The sequence below is a fragment of the Narcine bancroftii genome, chromosome 10 (assembly GCF_036971445.1).
Source record: "Narcine bancroftii isolate sNarBan1 chromosome 10, sNarBan1.hap1, whole genome shotgun sequence".
Classification (NCBI taxonomy): Eukaryota; Metazoa; Chordata; class Chondrichthyes; order Torpediniformes; family Narcinidae; genus Narcine; species Narcine bancroftii.
Genome location: NC_091478.1, coordinates 18,831,226 through 18,854,476, shown reverse-complemented (window position 1 = coordinate 18,854,476; position 23,251 = coordinate 18,831,226). Strand labels below are relative to the sequence as shown.

The 23,251-nt window shown below is 42.1% G+C and overlaps 1 long non-coding RNA gene across 1 annotated transcript in view; it reads right to left on the bottom strand.

The window, feature by feature from the left end:
- Positions 1-5,693: 5,693 nt before the first annotated feature.
- The window catches only part of LOC138744240 (uncharacterized), a 54,510-nt gene continuing 36,952 nt past the window's right edge, over positions 5,694-23,251 (bottom strand). Inside the window, exons 2-3 of the long non-coding RNA XR_011345386.1 lie at positions 12,273-12,368; positions 5,694-6,012 (exon numbers count right to left, since the gene is read on the bottom strand). This is a non-coding gene — a long non-coding RNA (uncharacterized lncRNA). The remainder of the gene's footprint in view (positions 6,013-12,272; positions 12,369-23,251) is intronic.

Genomic DNA, 23,251 nt, shown 5'->3' with positions numbered 1-23,251 from the left:
AAGGAAGTAAATAGAAATAAATGGGGAGTGATGAACGTCAACAGGCGAAGCTGAGGAGTGAAATATCGCAGATTTGGGGAAGGAGCAAAACCGAGTGAAATCCGGTCAAACTGTGCAAAGAGTAAACAGGACGGAAGGAGAAAGATGAAAAGCGTGGACTTAGAAAAATAGTCAAGTGTTCAGAATTTACCATCATGAACATGTCATGAAATTCGCTGTTTTTGCGGAAGCACCGCAGATGCAAAATTGCTATAAATTACATTTAAAAATACATAAATTAGCGCAAAAGAAGGGAAAGTGAGGTGGTGTCTATGATTTAATGTCCATTCAGTAAGTGTTTTATATTTTTTATCTTTTTAAGTGTGTTTAGATGCTTTAGTTTATTTTTTAATATTATTTCAATGTTAATAATTTTTTAAATTATTTCTGAATGTCACACACATCTAAGGCTTGAACAGTCAGCTAAACTTGAGATGGCTGTCAGGGCATTCAATGGAGATTCTTCTGGGCCAAGAATATCACAGCATTGGACTGGTCACAGTCCTTATCAATTTCAAACCTCCAACGCAAGCAACCCTGGCCTTCCAAATTCAACCAATACAAGTTTGGAAAAAAGTTCTTAAAAAGGGAGAGTTATGCAGCAGGGAAATTCTAGGCAATTGATGGAGCAGGTTATTAGGTCAGCACGACACTGAAGGGCCTGTACTGTGCTGTATGTTCGGTAACTACAGGTGGTAAGTAGTGATTGTGGTCTTGAGACAATGAAATCTGATCTTGTTTTAGCATGGGGAAACCATAATCCACTGACAACCTTGGCAGATAGCAAATCTGTATCTGATTGGCGAGACAATCAACCTTTGATGTAGCCACTGAGATACAAGTCCATTTCATGCACCTGCTTTGGCTTTCAGAGCTCGGAGACAGGTTGATACCTGTCTGGAACCTCACTTTGATGTTGGGACCCATCAGGGTGGCTGGATTCCAGACAGCATTGCCCTCGGATTCATTAGTGCAGTGGAAACCTCTCCACCATTACTAATGGATGGAGAACTTGATGAAACTCTGGAGATTTGCTTGCATGGAAACAATGACAGAATCTCATCCCAGGCTCTTATTTGAAAATAAAGACCCAGACTCACAATTCAGAACGATTTTCATGTTGAGCCAGCCTATACTGCTCATTCCAAGGTTAAAATGTCTTCAAATATTATCTGGTAATTTTTAAATTCCACTTTGCTGAATTATACCATGTGTATGTCACCAATTTTATTAGTTAAAGCAATTACTGTCTCTGCCTAATTTTCTAACAGTACATGCAACATTTACTTAATATTATACTTTGATTTAAGTACATTTTCACTAGTCTTTTCAGAAGAATAAAGCAGATAATAAATCCGCAAACCAGCGCTGCCAAAATTTTGAAATACAAATGATAGGTTCCATTATTACTGTACATCGAAATATGAATTACTGGTTTAAATTAATTACATTCTTCCTGACAAGGTTGTGGTAAAACATAGACTTTTTATGATTGATTCTTTGTACATTTCAGGATATCTGACGTACTGCATATTCATTGTTGCCATTCACATTAACCATCCACTGAGTGTCTGTTTTGAAATCTAAGAAACGGAGGGGAAAATTGTTCATTCTCATTCTGGAAAGTGGACGGACAAATACTCAGGAACAAATCGGATTTACATTTACCATTCTGATGTGGGGATTTTGGTTAACAGCTCTGCATTAGCGGTGCATGTGTTAATATGTTGTGCTAACAAATTCAGGACTTGCTATAATGAATTACCTATAAAGATGTTGAGCAGGCTGTGGCTTGTAGTTCCAGAAGGAATTCCTCGACATTCAGCCATTCATTGTCAAGTACATCTTGGCCCTGTGGAAGTACCCTGTGGAAGGAGTGCATCATCTCACAAGTATGGAGGTAAACAAGAAAATCTGCAGATACTGGGCTCAAGTGCAGTACATAAAAGTGCTGGAGAAACTCAACAGGCTCAGGCCTGGAACTTCAACTGCCTTTTCACTTTCTATTGCACTTTTGTGTATCAATGGTGGGGAGGTGGGCCTGGAATATATGGCTGTCATTGGTTGATTTGTCCTTGCAGGGAATTCCGAGAATTTTGCAGAGACTGCATTCTTTTCAAGAGGACTGGAATATAAGAGCAGGGATGTGAGGTTGGGCACTGGTGAGACCTCACTTGGAGTACGGTGAGCAGTTTCACGAGATTTTCCACCTCTTCTCTGTAGTGCGACTCATTGTTGTTGTTGATGAGGCCGATGACTGCTCTGTTGGAGCTGAATCTGGCGACGCAGTCATGCGTCAGTAGCGGGAACATGAGCGGGTTAAGAACGCAGCCCTGAGGTGCGCCAGTGCTCAACGTGACAGTGCTTTTAATTCTGCTAATGACCCAGACAGACTGTAGTCTTCCCTTTAGGAAGTCCAGGATCCAGTTACAGAGAGAGGTGTTGAGTTCCAGTGAGGACAACTTCTCCCCAGGCCTCTGGGGAATGCTCGTATTAAATGCCAAGCTGAAGTCGATGAAAAGCAGCCTGCTATCTGAGGTGTCATTCTCCAGATGCGCCAGGACAGAGTGAAGTGATAAGGCTACGTTTCTGTAATCACCAGAACACAGCAGCCCTGCAGTGCTCTCTGGTTCAGATGCAGCCTCAGGTCATCCATTTTCCTCTCCAGCAATCTTGCATTTGAGAGAAAACTCTTCGAGAGTGCAGGTCTGAAGGGGTCAACTCTCAGTCTAAGTCATTTTCCACGCTTCTACCCTCCCCATCAACGCTTCCGATGGCCTCCCACACATCTCCAGTGATCCACACCACAGTTTGCAGCAGTCTGTGTTCCCTGCATCAGTAGGTTTAAACCGCACAGAAGCTTACTGATCTGATCCACTGATTTGCTTTTAGTATTTTGATGAGAGTTTCCTGATCGTAGATAAAATGTAGCGGGTTGGGGATTTCATCGTTGCGAGGAACCAAAGTAGCCGCAGCAATCTCATGCGCTGCCATCTCAAGAAATCTTCCCTCTCTCCAACAGAGGGGTTCATCCCCCCCCCCCCCCACCCACCTCGCTATTGGTTGAGGGACCTCCTCTCAGTGCCCGGTAATGCGAAGACTCTAGACTGTGATCCTAGCATTGGGTGCACCAGGCCTCGGCGTGTCCCTCAGCACCTACTCCTGCAGCCTGAAATGTGCCAGTCGGCAGCATTCCCAGACAGACATCACAGTGTGCTGAAAGGCCAACAGGTTTCAGGCAGACCAAAGAGAGTCTTTACCAAGTTGATTGTCTGGATGTCAGACTCAATGTCTCCCTGGGAACAGTCCGTAGATAAGAGAGTCCTCTGTCCCGCTGCCGTTGGGGATGAAACTTGACAAAGCACCTTGCATCCTTTTCCACACATTCTTTTGCGAATCTGTATTCAGCAAAGAGGTGGGCGACAGTCTCCACTCCGCCGCAGTCATCCCGAGGACACTGTGCATGGAGGGTGATGTTCCAGTTGTACGTGAAAGATCTCACTGGGGAGGGCTCCTCTCACTGCCAGCCAGGCCAAGTCCTGGTGCTTGTTTGTGAGCCCGGGCAATGAGGCATTCCACCAGATGACCCTGGACAGTCTGCTCAGGGGACCATCCCACTGGATCCATCAAGTCCTTCTCTGTCAGTTTCTGCAGGACATTCTGTACTGACCACTGCCTGATGGCCTTGTGGCCAAAGGTTACCTCATCGAAGCATTTTGAATGTTGAAAGACATGAACAGAAAAGATATAGAAAAGTTGTTTCCCATGTGGTCTAAGACATAAGGGCACAACTTTAGGATTGAAGGGCATCCAAATAGAACAGAGAAGCGAAGGAATTTCTTTAGCCAGAGGGTGGTAAATCTGTGGAATTTGTCGCCATAGGTGGTTGTGGAGGGCAGGTTATTGGGTTAATTTAAGGGAGAGATGGATAGGGTCCTGATTAGCCAGGGTATCAAAGGTTATGTGGAGAAGGTCAGGCAGCAGGGCTGAGTGGTAAAGTGGATCATGATTAAATGGCAGGCAGATTAGAGAGGCTGAATAGCTTATTTCTGCTTCTATGTCTTGTGGTTTTAAGGTATTATTTTTCATGATGCCAAAGAGCTTTGCATAATGAAAACAGACCCTTCAGCCTATCTCATCCATACTGACCAAGAGGCCTAACTGAGCTAGTCCCATTTTCATGCATTTGACCCGAATCCCTCTAAATCTTCTCTATCCATGCCAAATGTTTTTGAATCTCCTAATGTCTTTTAAATGTTGTACAGTAATTCTATTCCCTTCTACAACTTCCTCCAAAATGTCCTATGAATGTCCACAATGTCCCAAACTCTACAGGAGTTTGTGGAGGTCTGGTATGACTCCAGAAACTCTGGCCACTTTTTACAGATATGTAGTGGAAAGTGTGCTGACCCAGCTGCATCATGGTCAGGTATGGAGACACCAATATCCCTGAATGTAAAACTCTCCAAAAGGTAGTGGACACAGCCCAGGACATCACAGACAAAACCCTCCTCTCTATCAAGAACATCTACAGGGAACGATACACACCACCCAGCACACGCTCTGTTCTCCCTACTGTCATCAGGAAAGAGGTCTAGGTGCCACAAGACTCGCACCACCAGGTACAAGAACAGCTACTACCCCTGCACCATCAGACTCCTCAACAACCAAATCAATCAGGGACTCATTTAAGGGCTCTTACTTGTGCACTTTATTGATTTTTTAAAAAATTCTCTCTATATTGCACAATTTGTTTGCATTCAGTGTCTGTTTATAGTTGTTTACATGTGTATGCTGTGTACTGGGTTTTTTAGGCACTACCAATTAGTGGTAATTCTGCCACGCCCACAAGAAAAAGAATCTCAGGGTTGTATGTGATGTAATGTGCATACTCTGACATGAAATCTGAACGTGTATTCTATGTGAAAAGGTTGCATCTGACTTAGATGTGTTGGTGCTATGAAGGAAGTGGTGAATTTCAACACTGATGTCTAGAGGGTCTCCACATGAAACTTTAATATAGCTAATCATGTTGCGCAGGAGATCTTGCTGAGTCTTAAGACTGCTTGGTCAGATCTTCCCCAGCCTTCTTACCTGCTCTTCCATTGCTATTTCTGGCATAGGCCACTTTCCCTTCTCCGTGTGTGGGGATGACGTCGCGGCGATAGGCGGCGCAACTACACAACTTGCCCCCGCCTACCTCAGCTCCGGAAGACGGCCCCTGACGCTGCTCAGTGAGCAAACAATGCTGGATCTGCCTTGAAGACCTTCTCCATAAAAAGGTGAGTTCAACTTTTTTTCTTTTCATTTGAGAGTCACTTTCAAGGCAGCGTTACACACCATAAAAACGCCTGTTGACACATTCCAACCTCAGCTCATCAAGTGGAACAGCTTTGCCTTTCTACTGTTAAGCTCTCCAATCTGTTGAGTAGCAACAGATCTGAGCATTTTCTCCAAAGTTCAAAATATTCTGGAAAACTACCAGTTTGAACTTTTTTTTTCTTTATTTGCAGATGAAAGAACTTTCTTAGGAGAGGAAAGTAAATTGACATTCTAATTTACTGGATGAGAGAATCGTAAGTGCAGATTAAAATCTTAGCCTAACAGCATATAGTTGTAAAGAGTTGACATCTAAAATAGGTGTAAATTATTGTTGCATACAGTATTTGAAATACACTGTTCAGCAATGACGCACTTCAATGTATAAATGACCCATTATTTTTATGCTGCCCTACAGTCTTACTTAAAAGATGCCAATTTTTGAAGCCGCAAGTTTTGCAATCATAATTTTTCACACCATCTGCCACCCACAAAGCACTTAAGATGGAGCATCAGAATTTAAGGAGAAACAAGAGGCATCAGATCCTGGAGTCTGGAGCAAACAAACGAACTGCTGGGTGAACTCTTCGGGTCGAGCAGCAACCGCAGGGAGGAGGGGACGTCAATGTTTCAGGCTGAGGCCTTGCGTCACGACTGAAAGAAGAGAGGAAGGTGGTTGGTATAAAGAGGAAAGGGAGAGGGCGAGACATTAGGTGTTAGATAAAAGCACAACACTGGGGAGAAACACAGCAGGTCAAGCAGGGGGCTTTGTAGAGCAAAGACAGATACAGAACCAACGTTTCGGGCTTGAGCCCTTCATCGGGGTTTTTGCTTTCGATGGGCTGTGGGGTAATAGGTGGCAGGAGGAGGGGTGAGGAACACCAGGCAGGTTGGGGAGAATTGGGAGATAGAGGCATATGAGTGACAGGTGGAAACAGACGTGGAAAATAGAGGCAGAGGGACCCATGTAAGGGGAGTGGAGGGGGAAGGTAAAGACAGCTAGCAGCTGGAGAGTAATATGGGGACACGAAGGCTACTTGCTGGAATCTGAAGTAAAAGCCGGTTGACATTTCAGGTCTAAGCTCTTTGTCAGTAGCGTGGAAAAAATAGGTAGATACTTGAATAAAAAGGTGCAGGGAGGGGGAGAAGGAGAGGTGGGGAAGGGGGAGGAGCACAGACACTGAGACGAGAAAGAACCTGAGGACTGGATCTACTGGGGGAAGTAGAGATGGAAGGTGTACAGCACTGGGCATGGAGAGGGGGATGAAATGTGGGGGATGGGGTGGTTGAAATGGGTATGGAAAAAGGAACAAAAATGGGAGTACTGCGGGAGGAGAGAGAGGGAGAACCAGAAACAGGAGAGGGAGGAGGTAGAGAACCAGTAGAGCAGAGACAAACAAAAAAAATAGAGGGACAGAGAATGGAAAATGATAAGAGAATGGAACGAAGGAGTGGAGAGAGAGAGCAGATTTAATGGATCCACCATATTTTGCTTTTGTAATGTCCCATTCCCACAAAGAAGCCAAAGAATTTAAATTCTGCCAAATAAATCATTTTGAACTGAACATATGGCATCACACATTGATGGGGCGGTGATGGAGAGGATTAGGACTTGCAAGTTCCTGAGAGTACGCCTATCGAGGGCCTGACCTGGAGGCAGCACATTAAGGCAATCAGAAAGAAGGCAAGTCGACACTTCAACTTTCTAAGAAGTCTGATGAGATTTGACCTGTCAATGAATAATCTATCAAGTGCACTGTGGCAAATATCTTGACTGGCTGCATCGATTTAGAAAAAGGAATGCATTGCAACACAGAAGGCAGCATAAAGTTGAAAATCTAGCCAAGTTCACCTCAGGCACTGACTTCCCATCCATTGTTAACTTCAATGTGAGGCGCTGCCTCTAAAAGGCAAGGTCCCCCATCACCCTGGTCACAATCTCTTCACTCCTACCTTCAGGAAGAAGATAAAGAAGCCTGAAGTCTGGCACCTCGAGGTATTTTTCCAACAACTATCAGGGTCTTGTACCTCCCTACACTATCCTAACCATAAACTACTCTGGGACCATCAAAAGAACTGTCTGCATTACTGAAATGTAACCAACTGCAGATGTTAATATTTTTTCTATCCCTTCATTTTTAATTTTTTTTTGCTGTCTTGGCATGCTGTGGTAATTTAATTTATACAATTATAGTTGGTGTTTGGTGGCAGCAAATAAGAATTTTAGAGCTTCTGTAAATTGTACTTGTGTATATGACAATAAACTCTCATCTCATCTTCAGAGCAGAATCGTTATGACTAGAAAAATGATGTGGTAAGCCAAAAGACTTTTTAAATTTGAACATTGTTCTTATGCGACAATAAACTCTCATTCGTTCGTCACGTCAATAATGGGAACTGTGAATCTGTTGAGGTGACATAAAATATCCCTCTGTTCACAAATGTCCTTCAGCATGATGGGAGACATCAGCGGTAGGTATTTTAAACCGAGACTTGTGAGTGGCTGGGAATCCTTTGCCGGGGTGGTGGTGGAAGCTGGAATATTAGGGACAGTCATGTGGATGAAAGAAAAATAGAGGGTTACGCGGTTGGAAGGGTTTAGTTTTTTTTTGGGTAGGAATATATAGGTCGGCACAATCTCAAGGGCTGAAGGCCCTGTACTATGCAGTAGTGTTCTATGTCATTCCTATCGCTTTATGGTTCCATACCCCAGAATGCAGTTTATCTAACTGCACCATGAAACAGCCTACCACATTACTCAGTTCAAGGGAAGATAAGAAAAGTGATTAAATGCTGCTTTTTCCAGCAACAACCATATCCCATGAATGCAATTTTCCGTTTCACCCCGTGAGGGAGAGAATGGTGATTTTGGCATTGAGTCTAAGCTGACTCGCAGAGCATTCTCATTCACTACTCGTTTTTCCTGCACTGTATTCTCCCCTCCAGTCCCATCACCCACCCTCCCTCCCTCCACCTCTCTCCTACACGCAAAAGGCAAGTTGCAGCAGCCAAGCACAATTTTGGGAGGTGGGAGGAAACCAGAGCCAGCTGGAAGATCCCACGGGGTCACAGGGAGTATATGCAAGTCATCAGCGTCAGGAGCCTGGATTGAACCCAGGTCAACGGAGTTAAGAAGTAGCAGTTCTACTTTGTCTGGTGATCTAATACCAGGATTACTGGGACTGAAATGGTGACCCTAGTTCCTTTGAATAATTTAAGAACTTTTTGAATGTTTACCTAAACTCCATTAATTATACGAAAAACACAAACAGATTGCTTCAAGCTTGGTCCTTTGAAGCTGTTAATCTCCATTAAACTGAGTAGAAACACTGTCCTAAAATACTGGAGCCTCAATGAGCAGATTGCTTCTGTGTTCAATGTCTCGGTGAATATGGAGGTGTACATGGGCTGATCTTCATCACCAATATTATGACCTGACATTCTACCTCTGTACGAACAGTTGAGCCATATCTCTCATCTGCCCTCTCAGTCTTCATGAAGGGGTTCTGACCTGAAACATTGATGATTCCTTTTTTTTTGCTCCCACTGATCTGCTCAACACACTGAGTTCCTTCAGCAGGTGGTTGGGATTTTCTGCCCGTTCCAGATTCCAGCATCTCCAGCCTCCAGTATCTCTTGGTCTTTCTTTGAATGTTGAACGACAGAGAGGGGTTAGACTTTTTCCTTGATTGTGATTCTGTGACCAAGGAAAATGAGCTTTCAAGATTCACTTCATGCAGCAAATACTATTGTGAGTTTTTCTTGCACTTGAGCTCATTCCCCAAAGGTTGGTAGGGATGCTGTCCTTGCTGGGACTCAACACCTTTCTCTCTAACTTGATTCTGGACTTCCTAATATAGATATCTTTTTGGGAGATAAATTGGGGCAGGTTTTTTAGAGTAGGTCACATACAAACACTTTAAAACAGATCTTATTTAAAATATTGGAGCTCTGCTCATGCCAGACATGACAGCCCCAGAGCCTTTGCAAAAGCTTTGGAGAGTGCCCAAGAGACTTCACTAATGGATTGTTTACAAAAAGGCAAGAGATGAATGAACTTGTCGGAGCTGCAGTCTGTCTGGAACTTACTGTTCTAAGAGGGCGGTGTGGTTTTGCAAGCAGAGAGAAAAAAACTGGTTTTCTCTCACAGAGAGAGAGACACACACACAGAGATCAGTTCTGCAGTTTACAGTCAGCAGCAGCAGCTGGGACTGGAACAGGACAAGCTGGAAAGCTTGTTGAAAACCCCATTTGGAAGATGGGTTATGAGTTCTTAGTTCAGCCTGGTCAAAGTCCTTGTGGTTCATGCAAGAGGAGAGGACTGGCTGTCTAATATTTCACTTGAAATAAGAGATACAGAAAGGAACTCTGTGGTGACCTGAAAGAAAGAGGTTATCATCTGGAGAACCCTGAGGGGGCAGGTTTCTTCGGCAAGACACTGAAGTGGCTGATTAAAAAGGTATCAGTTGTGGGTGTCCAGTGTACAACAAAATCTCTCTCTGACAAGAACCTTCCTGAGCGGTAACCATTTACCTTTCAAGCACCAAAGCCTGGTGAACTTTATAAATGTCAAATTCTGTGCACAGTATAAAAATTGCCTGCAACCAGTGAACTTGGAGGAATGAGAGGTAAGATTGGACTGTGAATCAAATAACTTTTCTAAACTTACACACAAATTTCATGCGCTTAGAATTATAAGGGGGTTAAGTTAGGTTAGTTAAATCAAAAGAGATAAGTTAAAGTGTGATTCTGCTTGCATGTTTAAAGCAACTTTTGTTTAAGTAACCATTTGTCTCGGTGAATATCTATTGCTGCTGGGTTTTGGGGTCCTCAGGACTCAGGACCATAGAAATTCCAGTGTGTCCATATTGGCAGCAGATCCTCGAAAACCATCACACTGACCACTGGTACATCTTAAAGCTGTCTGCTCATTCCACTCCTCTTCATACTACTGACCTATGACTGCAACACCAGATCCAATTCCTTCATAGTCGTCAAGTTTGCAAAGGACACCACAGTAGTTGGCCTCATAAGCAACAATGATGTGTTGCACTATAGAGAAGAGGTGGAAAACCTCCTGAGAGTAACAACCTGAGATAATTATGGACTTCAGGAGGATCAGGAATGACCACATTTCTCTACACATTAGTAGCTCAGTAGTAGAGAGAGCAGAGAGTACCACGTTCCTCAGAAGTGACCTATCCTGGACACCTAACATCATCAAGAATGCACAACAGTGATTACACTTCCTTAAAAGACTGAGGTGGGCAAGACTACCAGCCATAATTCTGTCAACCTTTTTGCAGGGAGGGTTGCTGTAGAGAAATGGAGGCCAATCCACAGATTCATGAGAGTGGATCTCACCACCCCTCCCATCACCATCAATGTGATCCACTGGGATTGTTGTCTGAAGAAGGTCCACAAAATCTGCAAGGACCCTTGCCAGCCCAGATGTAGCATCTTTCAGCTACTCCTTTTGGGAAAGAGATACAAAAATATCAGAGCCAGAACGACCAGGCTGAGGAAACAGCTTCTTCACACGGGCAGGGAGACCCTCCAAGATTAAACTCTTCATTAAACAATATGTATTTATTTATTTTTATATATGTGCATACATACTCAATATGTATTGTTGGTCTGTTTGTGTGGTATGTCTGTGTGATTTTGCACTGTGGACTTGAGGTCTCTGTTTCGTTGGTTTGTACTGGTAGAAGTGGATGATAAATAAACTTGAATTTTGTGCATTGCATTGGACCCCAACGTCTGCAGATTTTCTTGTTTACCTCCTGAGTCATGGTCTTGTAATTATAATTCAACTTAAATAAATATCTGACAAAGCAGTTCCCAGCTTTTTGAAGCACCCTGTAACCTTTGTGGAATCTGAGTCCATCACGTGGAGTTGGAAAGAGAGTTAAATTTGCGGAAGGGACATCACTATTGCACACAAATATTTCTCAGACAATAGCTTTTAAGCAAAAGGTGAGTCAATGTAATGTGTACGAATGCTCTGTGCAGCCTCGGTTCTTTAGATCGCACAGAGCTAACATAAATCACAGTCTGATAATCATGTGAGGTATTTTTCAATTGGCATTCAACACCGAGGTAATCAAAGACTTAGAAAGATGTCCATAATTACATTAATGGTAGAACCGCATTAACAACGTCATGTTGATCTTATTTAAATTGAATATGTCAGATGCTTCACTGTTCTGTAAGGAAGATGATTGAGTAAATGTCAGTAAATACGTAATTAAACCTGCTTTTAAATGAGAGATAACGGTCTCCTTTTTGGATTTGAACATCCATTATTTTAATTAAGATTCTTGCCGCTTTCAGTACATTACTTTATCTATTTGGAGTAAATCAAATAGAAGTAAATTAAAATAATATTTAATTATTTTATTTGTATTCTTTAGGTGAGTTAATCAAACAAATAGATGCATGGTAGAATACCTCAGACCTGTGGAATATACAATCGACATTCGCATGCGGTTTTGGAATGCGAGCAAGTGCTGACATCAGTGATACAGATCTGTGAGGCATATCTCAGGTTAAAAGAGAGAGAGAGAGAGAGAGAGAGAAAGAGAGAGCGAGTGAGTGAGAGAGCAAGGGAGTGAGAGTGTGTTTATGTGTGTGAGAGAGAGAGAGATAGACACAGACAGGCAGAGAGAGAGAGAGAGAGAGAAAGAGAGAGAGAACCTAGCTTCATTGAATTATAACATACAAGGAACAGCCTTGAAGCCACCTATCTATTCATCCTGTTTTCAGTCCTGAATTATAGGTGAAGACCGTTACACTGGAACTGCGTCAGGGCCAAGATAAAAGCATAGGGTGGGGGGGGGGGGGAGTGACTCAACTGTACAGAGAGCGAAGCAAAAAGTCGAGAGAGATTTGATGATAAGTTATATAATTACCAAAGCAAACTTGTAGGGATGGTTGGTTGGATTCCTTGTGCCATCATTAGTGGTTCCAGAATATTCCGGCGAATACCCACAGATTATGGTATATTGCTGTAAGAGGAGAAAAGGGAATGAGGTCCTTCTGAGAGATCCCAAGGAGTTAAAGCTTGAGATTAAGAAGCAGGGCCTCAAAGGTGGCAATCCCTGGATCACTCCTGATGCCACGTACCACTGAGTATTCAAATAGGACAGAACTAATGAGTGGGTGATTGAAAAGGTGGTGCAAAAGGGAGAGCTTTAGATTCCTAGGGCATTGAGACTGATTCTGTGAAGGTAGGGTCCTGTACAAGGTGACTGGTGCAGGGACCAACTTGAGGAAGAGGATTGACAGGGAGGAGTTTAACTTAACACATGGCAGAGGATAAGAAAATGAGCAGAGTTTAAGAAAGAAGTAGATTTGGGAATGGAAAGCAGGAAGTTGACAAGAGAGATTTGAAGGCAGAGGAAACAAAGCTTAGAAATGAATGGAAAGGGAATCTGGTTACGCTCCATGGTATATATGTAAATGAAGTGAATATAGTAAATAAAGTGAATATACCAAATGAAGCCAAGGCTACTGACACACATATCAAGTCTCAGAAATGACTAAAACAAGGCTCCAAGAGGATCAGAAATGGCAACACAAAGTTTCCATTTACAGGATTTTAACACATTGTCCAGTCTAATTTATCATGTCATGAATATTGTACAGGTCTGAAGTTTAAGTAGAATCACATAACCACAGGAATGAACTGTTTGATCAGGCCATTGCTCTCATTCTCATAACATCCCTGCCTGCTGCTCCTCCGTCTGTCCTCCATGCATGCAGCCTCCCTCAACAATGGTAGTTACAACCACTCCATGATCTCCACATTCTCACCACTGCCCAGGAAGTTCTCTGTGGTGCACTGTTAGCCAGAATCAGACGCACACAAAGATAAAGACTGTACAACAGGCTTTAATCCACAAAGACTTCCACAGAGTCAGGCTGGCTGTGGCTGCAGCAACTCTGAGTGAGACCTCGGGAGGCCGGCGCAGGCTTATATCCCGAAGAGTGATTGACACCCAACCGGGTGGGGCTTGATTCATTCAGGCTGACTGATTGACAGTCAGCCAGGTGTTGTCCTGTCCCCTTACACTCCTGTAGGTACAGAGGTTTCCCCCTGCAGTAGGCCGGTGGTGTACCACCACATTCTCAAAAGCAGAATTTGGATTTATTCATCCTATAAACACCCCCAACCTCCTCCGCCCATTATATCGGTTTCAACACAGGACTGTGTGATTGAACACAGATGTTTGGGCTTGTGTCCATTTTATTGGCTCTGCTTTCCTTCATTTCCGAGAGCAAGGGTTCATTTAAAAAGCTGTTTTCAGCCACAGCAGTTTCAATTCTTATTCCAGTAAATTTCTTTGCATTATCAAATTTGATGGCAAGTGTGAGTGACTGAAGGCTTGATTGAAGATGTAGATTTAACAAGAATCTGAATCAGTGAAGGGACAGACTGATGCTGCTCGACTCATTGATTCCCCCCAATGTTGGAGGACAGGAATGAATCCAGAATCCAGGAAGACATAGTTGCTGCAGAGAAATGGATTGGAAATTAATCCACAGGACAATAAGAGGAACAATGGAGTCCCCCTCTCCACCATCGACGTAATCTACCGGGATGGTTGTCTGAAGAGGGTGCACAGAATCATAGAGGACCCCTTCCACCCTGCACACAGCATCTTTCAATTGCTCCCTTTGGGGAGGAGATACAGGAGGATCAAAGCCAGCACCACCAGGCTGAGGAGTAGCTTCTTCCCACAGGCAGTGAGAACACTGATCGACCAAAGGAACTGCTCGCACTAACCCTCCGAGACTCTCATATTTAGAAAGCAATCTTTATTTATTTATTTGTGTCTACTGTAATAATACTTGTCCTGCATATTTTGTCTGTATATGTGTTATGTTTGGTGGTGTGTCTGCGTATTTGGCACTGAGGACCAGAGATCACACTGATTTATTGAGTTGTACCTGTGCAGTCAGATGACAATAAACTTGACATGATTGCCCGGCACTTAAACTAAAGTTTCTGTGTTTAAAATCGGAAATATATGGGTATTAAGTTGTACATTGAGTGTTTTGATCTGGCAGCTCTTCCCTTGGAAGCTCACGCTTTCAAATTTTGTTCCACAGGACATACACCATTGAAATTCATGTGGTATATAAAACACTGACAGAAGAGCTCCGCTGCTTTCATGATGTCAGTACTTGCTCAGCTCCCTCTCGAATGCACAGCTGAATCTAATTCCATGCTCGTTCCTGACAGTAGACTCTAATCATGTGGTGCTTTAAAACGTTTCTCTTCCAGCACTTTAAGCTTCAAACATCTTCCACCTGCTTTTGTGTGCTGACTTAGAGATGGAACATTAAACATATAATGTCAATGCTTCCACTTTTAGCGTGAGCTCTCCTAATAAATTCCAAATCCTCAGAGTTGCTTTGAAATTCAAACCTGATCCATCTGTACTACAAAACAATTGACTGGCTGAGGGTTCAAAATAAAAACAAGCAATAATTTAAGATTATGCTCAACTTGCATGTTTCATGATTTTCACAGCAGTCCGTAACCACAGAGTAGCTCAGCACAACGAGAAGCCTTTGACCACATTGCCAAAGGCAGCTCTTTCATCATAGCTCTGCCAATTAATTGAGACTGACAGTCTAGCATTGCTGCAAAATGGTTAACCAAAGACCCGTCTGGCAGATTGGGTAGTTGAGAAGGACACTAACAGCTTACCTCACATCCGAGTCAGTCCTGAACCCTAAGCAGATCAAATAGTCAAACAGACCCAATGCCCTAATGGCATTGTGAAGAAAGCACGTTAGTGCCTCTACTTCTGTTGGAGTTTGCAGAGATTTGGCATGACATCCATAACCTTGACAAACTTCTTCAGATGTGTGGTGGAAAGTGTACAGACCAGCTGCATTAAGGTCTGGGTTGAGGACACCAATACCCCTGAGTGTAAAGCCCTGTAAAAGGTATTGGACGTACCCCAGAACCCTGCTGTAGGAGAGCAGCAGCAATCATCAAGGATCCACACCACCCAGCACACACTCTGTTCTTACTGCTACCATCAAGAAAGGGGTATAGGTGCCACACACACCACTAGGTTCAAGAACAGCTGCTATCCCTCCGCCATCACACGCCTCACCAACAAATTCAATTAGGGACTCATTTAAGGTCTCTTACTTTTGCACTTTTTTTTTCTCTCTGTATCGCACAGTCAGTTTGTTTACAATGTTTATTTGTTTTCATTGTGTACATTGAGTACAGTCTTTTTTTTTGCACTTCCAATATGAGGTAATTCTGTCTGGCTCACAGCAAAAAGAATCTCAGGGTTGTATGTGATGTCATGAATGTCCTCTAACAATACATCTGAAATCGGAAATCTGATTTATTCAGTTCATTGTGTCCATAGCCTTCTGCATTGTGCTCAGATAGACTTCCTTTTCTGCATACACTCTGAACTGGGGTGTGAAATGCTCAGAGATATTCCCAAAAGATGTGACAAAGCAGACTTTAGATGTAGGAAGAGTGACTGTTTGATTTGCAGAAATTCACCCTCTCAGAATTCACAAAGGCACCGCCCGAAAATTTGGGATACAGAATAAAAAATATTCTCATGGAATTCACATGGAAAAAAAATAAGTAAATGAACAATCACACTATTTTGCTTCAACTTGTTTCTTGACATGTCTGCATACATTGCAGCATTGCGATATGGCCACTTTCTAACAACGCAGGTTTCCCGTAACATGAGGGTTGCCTGCATTGTTAGTTAGTTATTAGTCACTAACTTCATTATCACTGCCAGCGATATGAAAGGTACCTTAAGGTCCTCATAAGGAACATGATGTAAAAAAAATTGACCTTGCATCATGTCAGGAGATTGTGTGATAGAGGAAAGAGTTCCTTTGCAAGAAAGATTTTAAAGCTGGGTGCTTTATAGTCATGAGTCACGGAGGTCAAAAATATATCTGACATTTCTGAAATTGTTTTCCATCTTGTGCATCAAGCAGCCTTCAGCAAGAATATAAACTCAAGAACCATTGTTGGAGGTTGTGCAGTGAAGTAAATTGCAATGACTTGGACACAACATAAGCAAGTATCTTTATCAACACCATAACGGGGGTCATTGAAAGAGAGGGGGAGGGTACAGAGTTAGACCAAGAGGCTAGGGAGCCCACGCCAGGGACTCAAATGTCTTCAACTGACACAGGCAGAAGCGAAAGGAGAGAGAGGGAAGGTTTATTTTTGCAACTAAGATGCCCCAATAATGTCTCATTTCTGGGAGTGATTGACTGGATTATGGTGGAGAGAAGTGTAGAGGTTAAGAATGCAATGCTATAGTTTTGACTGGATAACCATTGGTAAGGCAATACTTGAAGGACTGTGTGCAGTTCTGGGAAGGATGGTGCAGAATAGATTCATGCTGCAGGGGGAAAAAATGTTCAAGTTCAAGTTTATTGTCATCTTATTGTACAACCAGACGAAACAGCATATCTCTGAAACATCGTGCACCCACAGATATACAGCACACTCTACCCACAAACAACACATATACATACCAATCCAAAATAAATATATAAATGATTAACGGGTTTCTAGGATTGTCCCACAGCCTCACTGCCTGCGCGAAGAAGCTGGTTCCCAGCCTGAGAGTCCTGGTTTTTAAGCTCCTCTACGTCTTCCTTGAAGGTAGTGTCTCAAAAATACTGCAGGCTGGATGGTAAGGGTCATTGATGATTCTCTAAGCATCACTACCTCTAGATATCATTGATAGAGGGGAGAGAAACCCAGTGATCTCAGCAGTATTAATCACCCACTATATTGACCTGAGATCTTATAGAGAGGTATAAGAAGGTCATGAGGAGCATCGGTAAGGTGAACAGTCACAGGCTTTTCCCCAAAGTAAAAAGAGTCTCAATCAGAGAACGTAGATTTAAGGTGAGAGAGGAAAGATTTAAAAGGGATCTGAGGGGCATCATTTCAACATGGTGGAGAGGCCTGCATATATTGCAGTGGTAGAGATGAGTACAGTTGGCTAACTGGGAACTGGGTAACTGTTAATTTTAAGTTTAATTTTTGCATTATACCTAGTGCAGTGAGCACTATTCTTGGATGTTTTCTGGGTGATGCATTAATAGATGGAGGAGGGCCTCATGTAAGTCCCAAAAGGCAGTACTATCCCCCAACAAAGGGGAGATGTCTTGAACTGTTCAATTAAGCCAAGGTCTGGGCCAAACTGGGATCGGGAATTTGTCAGGGCACACTATGCCAATGAATAGCAGGTCAACAGGTTTAACAGGCAGATTAGGTTTGGTCTTTGTTCCCTGAGGTATTTCTGAAACAAAGTACTTTTTTTTTCCTTTGATCCTTGCACATTATTTGCTTGAAAACAGTTCAGTGATTGATTCCATGTTATGTACTAAAAATTCAGCTATTTAGCCGGTAGAAACATCCAGAATCCATAGGGGACAGGAGATAACAGCAGATAAAAATCAAATGAAATTTTAAATTCTCCACATGACAACCCAAAGTAACAAATCTGTCCATCCCAATGTAGGGTTAAAATTCACCTCAATTTTTTTTTGACAGATCCTGGGAAATATGCTGATTTGTACCCATACTGCATCATGATGAGTTTATACACATAGCATGAAAACAATCTATCCATTTTCCTGTCTATCATTTCTCCTTGGCACTACTCAACATTTCTCAATACAGTAAAACCCCTGTTATCCAGGATTCAAGCAACCAGCAGCCTCAAGCAACTGGCAAAAAAAAATCGAGGGAAATAAATTAATAAAAAATAAATAGAAACATCGAAAACTTCACCACAATACAAAGTTGTGCCGAACATCTCCCTAACTAGGCTTTCCCATAGCTCTCTATTTTTCTAACTTCCATGTACCTATCCAAAAGTCCCTTAAAGTCATTTCTCACCTCTCATCCTCCGCCACTCCAAGGAGAAAAGATCAAGCTCACTCAACTTGTTTTCATAAGACATGCTCCCTAATCCTTGTAAATCTCCTCTTCTCTCTTTCTACGGCTTCCACAACCTTCTGGTAGTGAGGTGACCAGAACTGCACACAGTATTCCAAGTGGGGTCTGACCAGGGTCTTATAGAGCTGCAATATTACCTCTCGGCTCCTAAATTCAATTCCATGATTAATGAAGGGCAATACACCGTATGCCTTCTTAACCACAGAGTCAACCTGCGCAGCTTCTTTGAGCATCCTATCGACTCGGACCCCAAGATCCCTCTGATCCTCCACACTGCCAATAGTCTTACCATTAACACTAAATTCTGCCATCATATTTGACCTACCAAAATGAACCACTTCATGCTTAACTGGGTTGAATTCCATCTTCCACTTCTTTGCCCAATTTGCATTCTATCAATGTCCCACTGTAACCTCTGCCAGCCCGCTGCACTATTCTCAACACCCTCAACCTTTGTGTCATCAACCAGCTTACTAACTGTTAGGTCTGCTTTGTTCATGAATGAGTGAGACAAACACCAGGCTGAGTCGAAATCAGGGTTCTTTGTTCTTTATTACCGGATTGTAACACTTGCGACTAACCATGTTAGTCGGAGAATGCATTCTGCCATTATCAGCAAAATGGTGATTTTTTATACCCTTGGATATGTGCTTAGAACATCATCATATCATTACTTGTCCAATGACTAAAACTGTTGCTATCCTTTCCCTGCTAGCTTCCTGCCTCTCAATCCATCAATGTCTCTCTTATCTTGTAAGTACAAGGATGCATTCACATCTTGTTACAGCCCTGCACATTCCCATCTCATGATGTTTTACCTAACAGGAGTACAAGGACACCTCCCCTTCTTGTTACAGCCCTGTACAGGGTAACTCCTTACACATTCCCATCTCATGATGTTTTACCTTACATAACCCATCCCTCCACATCCTCATCTAGACCCTGAACAGATCTCTGAGGAACACCACTGGTCCATGCAGAGTATAACCCATCTATTAACACTCTTTGCCCTCTGTGGGCAAGCCAGTTCTGGATCCATAGAGCAATCTCTCCTTGGATCCCATGCCTCTTTAATAAGCATTGAATGGAGTACCTTATCAAATTCCTTGCTAAAATCCATATACTCTACATCTACTACTCTTTCTTCATCAATGTGTTTAGTCCCCTCAAAAAATTCTATCAGGTCTCTAAGGCACAACCTGCCCCTGATGAAGCCATGTTGACTATTCCTAATCATATTACACTTCTCCAAACATTCTTAAATCCTGCCTCTCAGGATCTTCTCCATGAACTTAGACTCTATGAAGTAAGACTCTATAATTTCCTAGGCTATCTCTGCTCTCTTTCTTGAATAGAGGAGCAACACCCACAACCCTCCAGTCCTCCGGTACCTCTCCCATCACAATTGATGATTGAAAGATCATTGCCAGAGGTTCAGCAATCTTTTCCCTCGCCTCCCACAGTAGCCTGGGGAACATCTCATCTGGTTCTGGTGATTTATCCAACTTGATGCTTTCCAAAAGCTCCAGCACATCCTTTCCCTTAATATCTACAGGCTCAAGATTTTCAGTCTGTTACCTCATCACTGCAATTTCCGATCATTTTCCTTAGTAAAGTATGAAGTACCTCTGCTATTTCCTCCCGTTCTATACACACTTTCCCACTGTCACACTTAATACATCCTATTCTTTCATGTCTTATCTTCTTGCTCTTCACAAAATTGTAGAATACCTTGGGGTTTTCCTTAATCAAATATTCAGCTAGTGGATTGCCTTTTTCGCACTTTGCTTGTAGCAGCTGTTTTAAAAAAGTTGTGTTTGAGTAAAATGGCATCACCCAGGTTGATGCCGCTCACTATTGGGGAGGTCTCTCTTAAAGTGTCTCCTTATCCCTGCTTAGTAAGAGTCTTTATCTTTGTTAGTATATTATTATGTATATAAATAAGGCTTTACCTGTAAACTTGGGGGAGGGAGAGGAAGGCGTTAATAATCTATGAAGTAACCATTTGTCTTTCAGCAGCTCTGTTGAGGGGGATGAACCTGCAGATGCAGCAACTGTTAAATGTATTCAAAGAATGTGACTGAAAATAAAGTGCTTTAAGGTTTATATACTCATGTAAGTGAGTATACAGTCTAGTATCTTTGTCTTTTAAACTATTTATTCTTAATGCAGGTGTATTAGTTAGGCATTGTAAGAATGAGTCTCAATCAACCGGAAAACTCACTTATCTGGCATCTGCCAATCCCCGCAGGTGTCAGATACCAGGGGTTTTACTGTACTTCAGGGAAATGTGGAACTTATGAGTATCAATTAAGTATTAACCAAAGGAAGAACAAAGCCTGGATTATTTTGAAAATAGACAAGAGAGTGACCTCCCAAGAGTTATGAATGGTTGGGCCCCTGCATTATCATCTTCAGCCAAGGAACACATTAGAAATACATCATGTTGTTAACAACGAACACACTGTTTAATTGCAGCTGCACCTTGAACTCTGCACATTGAGATCTATGGACAATCATTTGGCGGCAGAGTACACTATTTAGCCAACGCGATAGTCTGCCAAATGTTGGATGAATATCATCTCTGTTCGAATGTGATGCCTCTAAATTAATGTGTCTGATGTTCCATGAGCTTTTGCATAATGCAATTCAAAGACCTGGGGTCATCCAAATCCACTTTCCAGCCAATCAAGTGCCTTTAGAAGTGTAATCACTGTTCTAATTCAGCAATCAATTCATCCCCAGCAAACTTTCACAAACAGCAAGGTACTATTTACCAGATAACCTGTTATTTCACATGCTGTTTGGGCTCCAGGATATAAGGGAGAGCATTTCAGCTCTTCATCAAAATAATACGATGGGAGCTGTTGCGTCTGCCTGCAGATTCTCACAAGGTCCCTGTTTAATGTATAATAGAATTTTTAAAGAATCTCTGATAGCACAGAATCCCCTTATCACTGCCATGGAGGGTCAACCCAGATTATATACTTCAGCCTCTGATATGAATCCACAACCTTCTGGCTCAAGTGTGACAGATCATGTTATATTTTACATTGTATATAAATATGTTTTAAAGGAGATAAATTGTGGGAGGTTTTTTTTAGTGTAGGTCACAAACAAACACTTCACAACACAGATCTCATTTAAAATGCCAGAGCTCTGCTCAAGCCAGACAGTTCAGGCTCTGAGTGCCTTTGCAAAAACTTTGAAGGATGCCTATAGAGACTTCACAAGTAGATGTTAATTGGACATGCTGTGGAGTGATGGATTATTGTTTTGGAAAGCAACAGATGAATGGACTCAGAAGATTAGGTCCCGTTCTGCAGTCTGTCAAGGTGCAGTTTGCTGTTCTAAGAGGGTCATGTTGTTTTCTCTGAGAGAGAGAGGGAGCGAGAGAGAGCGAGAGAGAGAGAATTCATTTCTACAGTTCAGCAGCAGCAGCTGGGACTGGAACAGGACAAGCTGGCAAGCTTGTGGAAAAACCCCATTTTGGAAGACAGGTTGTGAGTTCTGAATTCGGCCTATTCAAAGCCCTTTGGTTCATACAAGAGGAGATGGCTGGCTGTGTTGTGTTTCACCTGAGATAAGAAAAACAGAAAAGGAACTCTGTGGTGACCTGAAAGAAAGAGGTTATCATCTGGAAAATCCTGATGGGGCAAGTTTCTTTGGCAAGACACTGAAGTGGCTGATTGGAAGGAATCAGTTTGTGTCCAACAAGCAACAAATCTCTCTCTGAAACCAACAAGAAGCTTCTTGAGCAGTAACCAATTACCGTTAAGTAACCATTTGTCTTGGTGAATTTCTATTGCTGCTTGGTTTTGGGATCCTCCGGGCCCGTAACACAAGAAATACTGCTGCTATTGGAGAGGATCTAGAAGTATAATGAAATGATTTATATAAATAAATAATATGCTTCCACATATTAACAAGAATGAATATCTAAATTAGCAGAATGGTACAAACAAGGGGGCTCACAGCTACCAAACTTTAAGAATTATTATAAAGCAGCACAATTAAGATACCTATCAGATTTTTATCAAACAAGGGAAAAACCAGATTGGACCAGATTAGAGCTAGATAAAATAGGGGAGAAGGTACCTGAACATATACTATATAAGTGGGATGAAAAGCTGGTGCAACATAGGAATTCACCAGTACTGCACCATCTGCTCAACATTTGGAAGAAGATTCACGTAGAAAGGAAAAAAACAAATGATCAACTACCAAAATTAATACTGATGCAAAATCAACTAATCCCTTTCACAATAGATAACCTTTCCTTTAGAGAATGGGAGAGAAAAGGGATTAAAAGAATAGAAAATTGTTTTTCAGGAAATAAATTATTATCTTTTGAACAAATGAAGTACAAATATGGTATAACTCATGGTACAATGTTTGCATACCACCAACTGAAAATCTACTTGAAAGACAAATTGGGAAGCAGGCAGAGGTTATCAGAAGGAAGCAGTTTTGAATATGTGATTACAGACACAATGATAATTAAAAGATTTATAACAAACATGTACATCAAACTGCAAGAGAAAGAGAACAATGAAATAAGCTGTAAACCCAAACAAAAGTGGGAACAAGATCTAAACATAAAGATAAAGAATGAAACATGGGAAAAGCTATGCTCCGGAACTATGAGAAATACAATAAACACGAGGTTACACATGATACAATATAATTGGTTACACAGACTATACACCACGCCCCAAAATTTAAATAAATGGGATCCAACATTATCAGATAGATGTTTTCGCTGTAAGAAGGAAACGGGAACTACAGTAGATGCAATTTGGGCATGTGAGAAAGTGGAAAAGTTTTGGGAAGATCTAAATCAGGTATTAAATAAAATCACAAAAAATAACATACCAAAAAATCCAGAGATCTTTCTTCTAA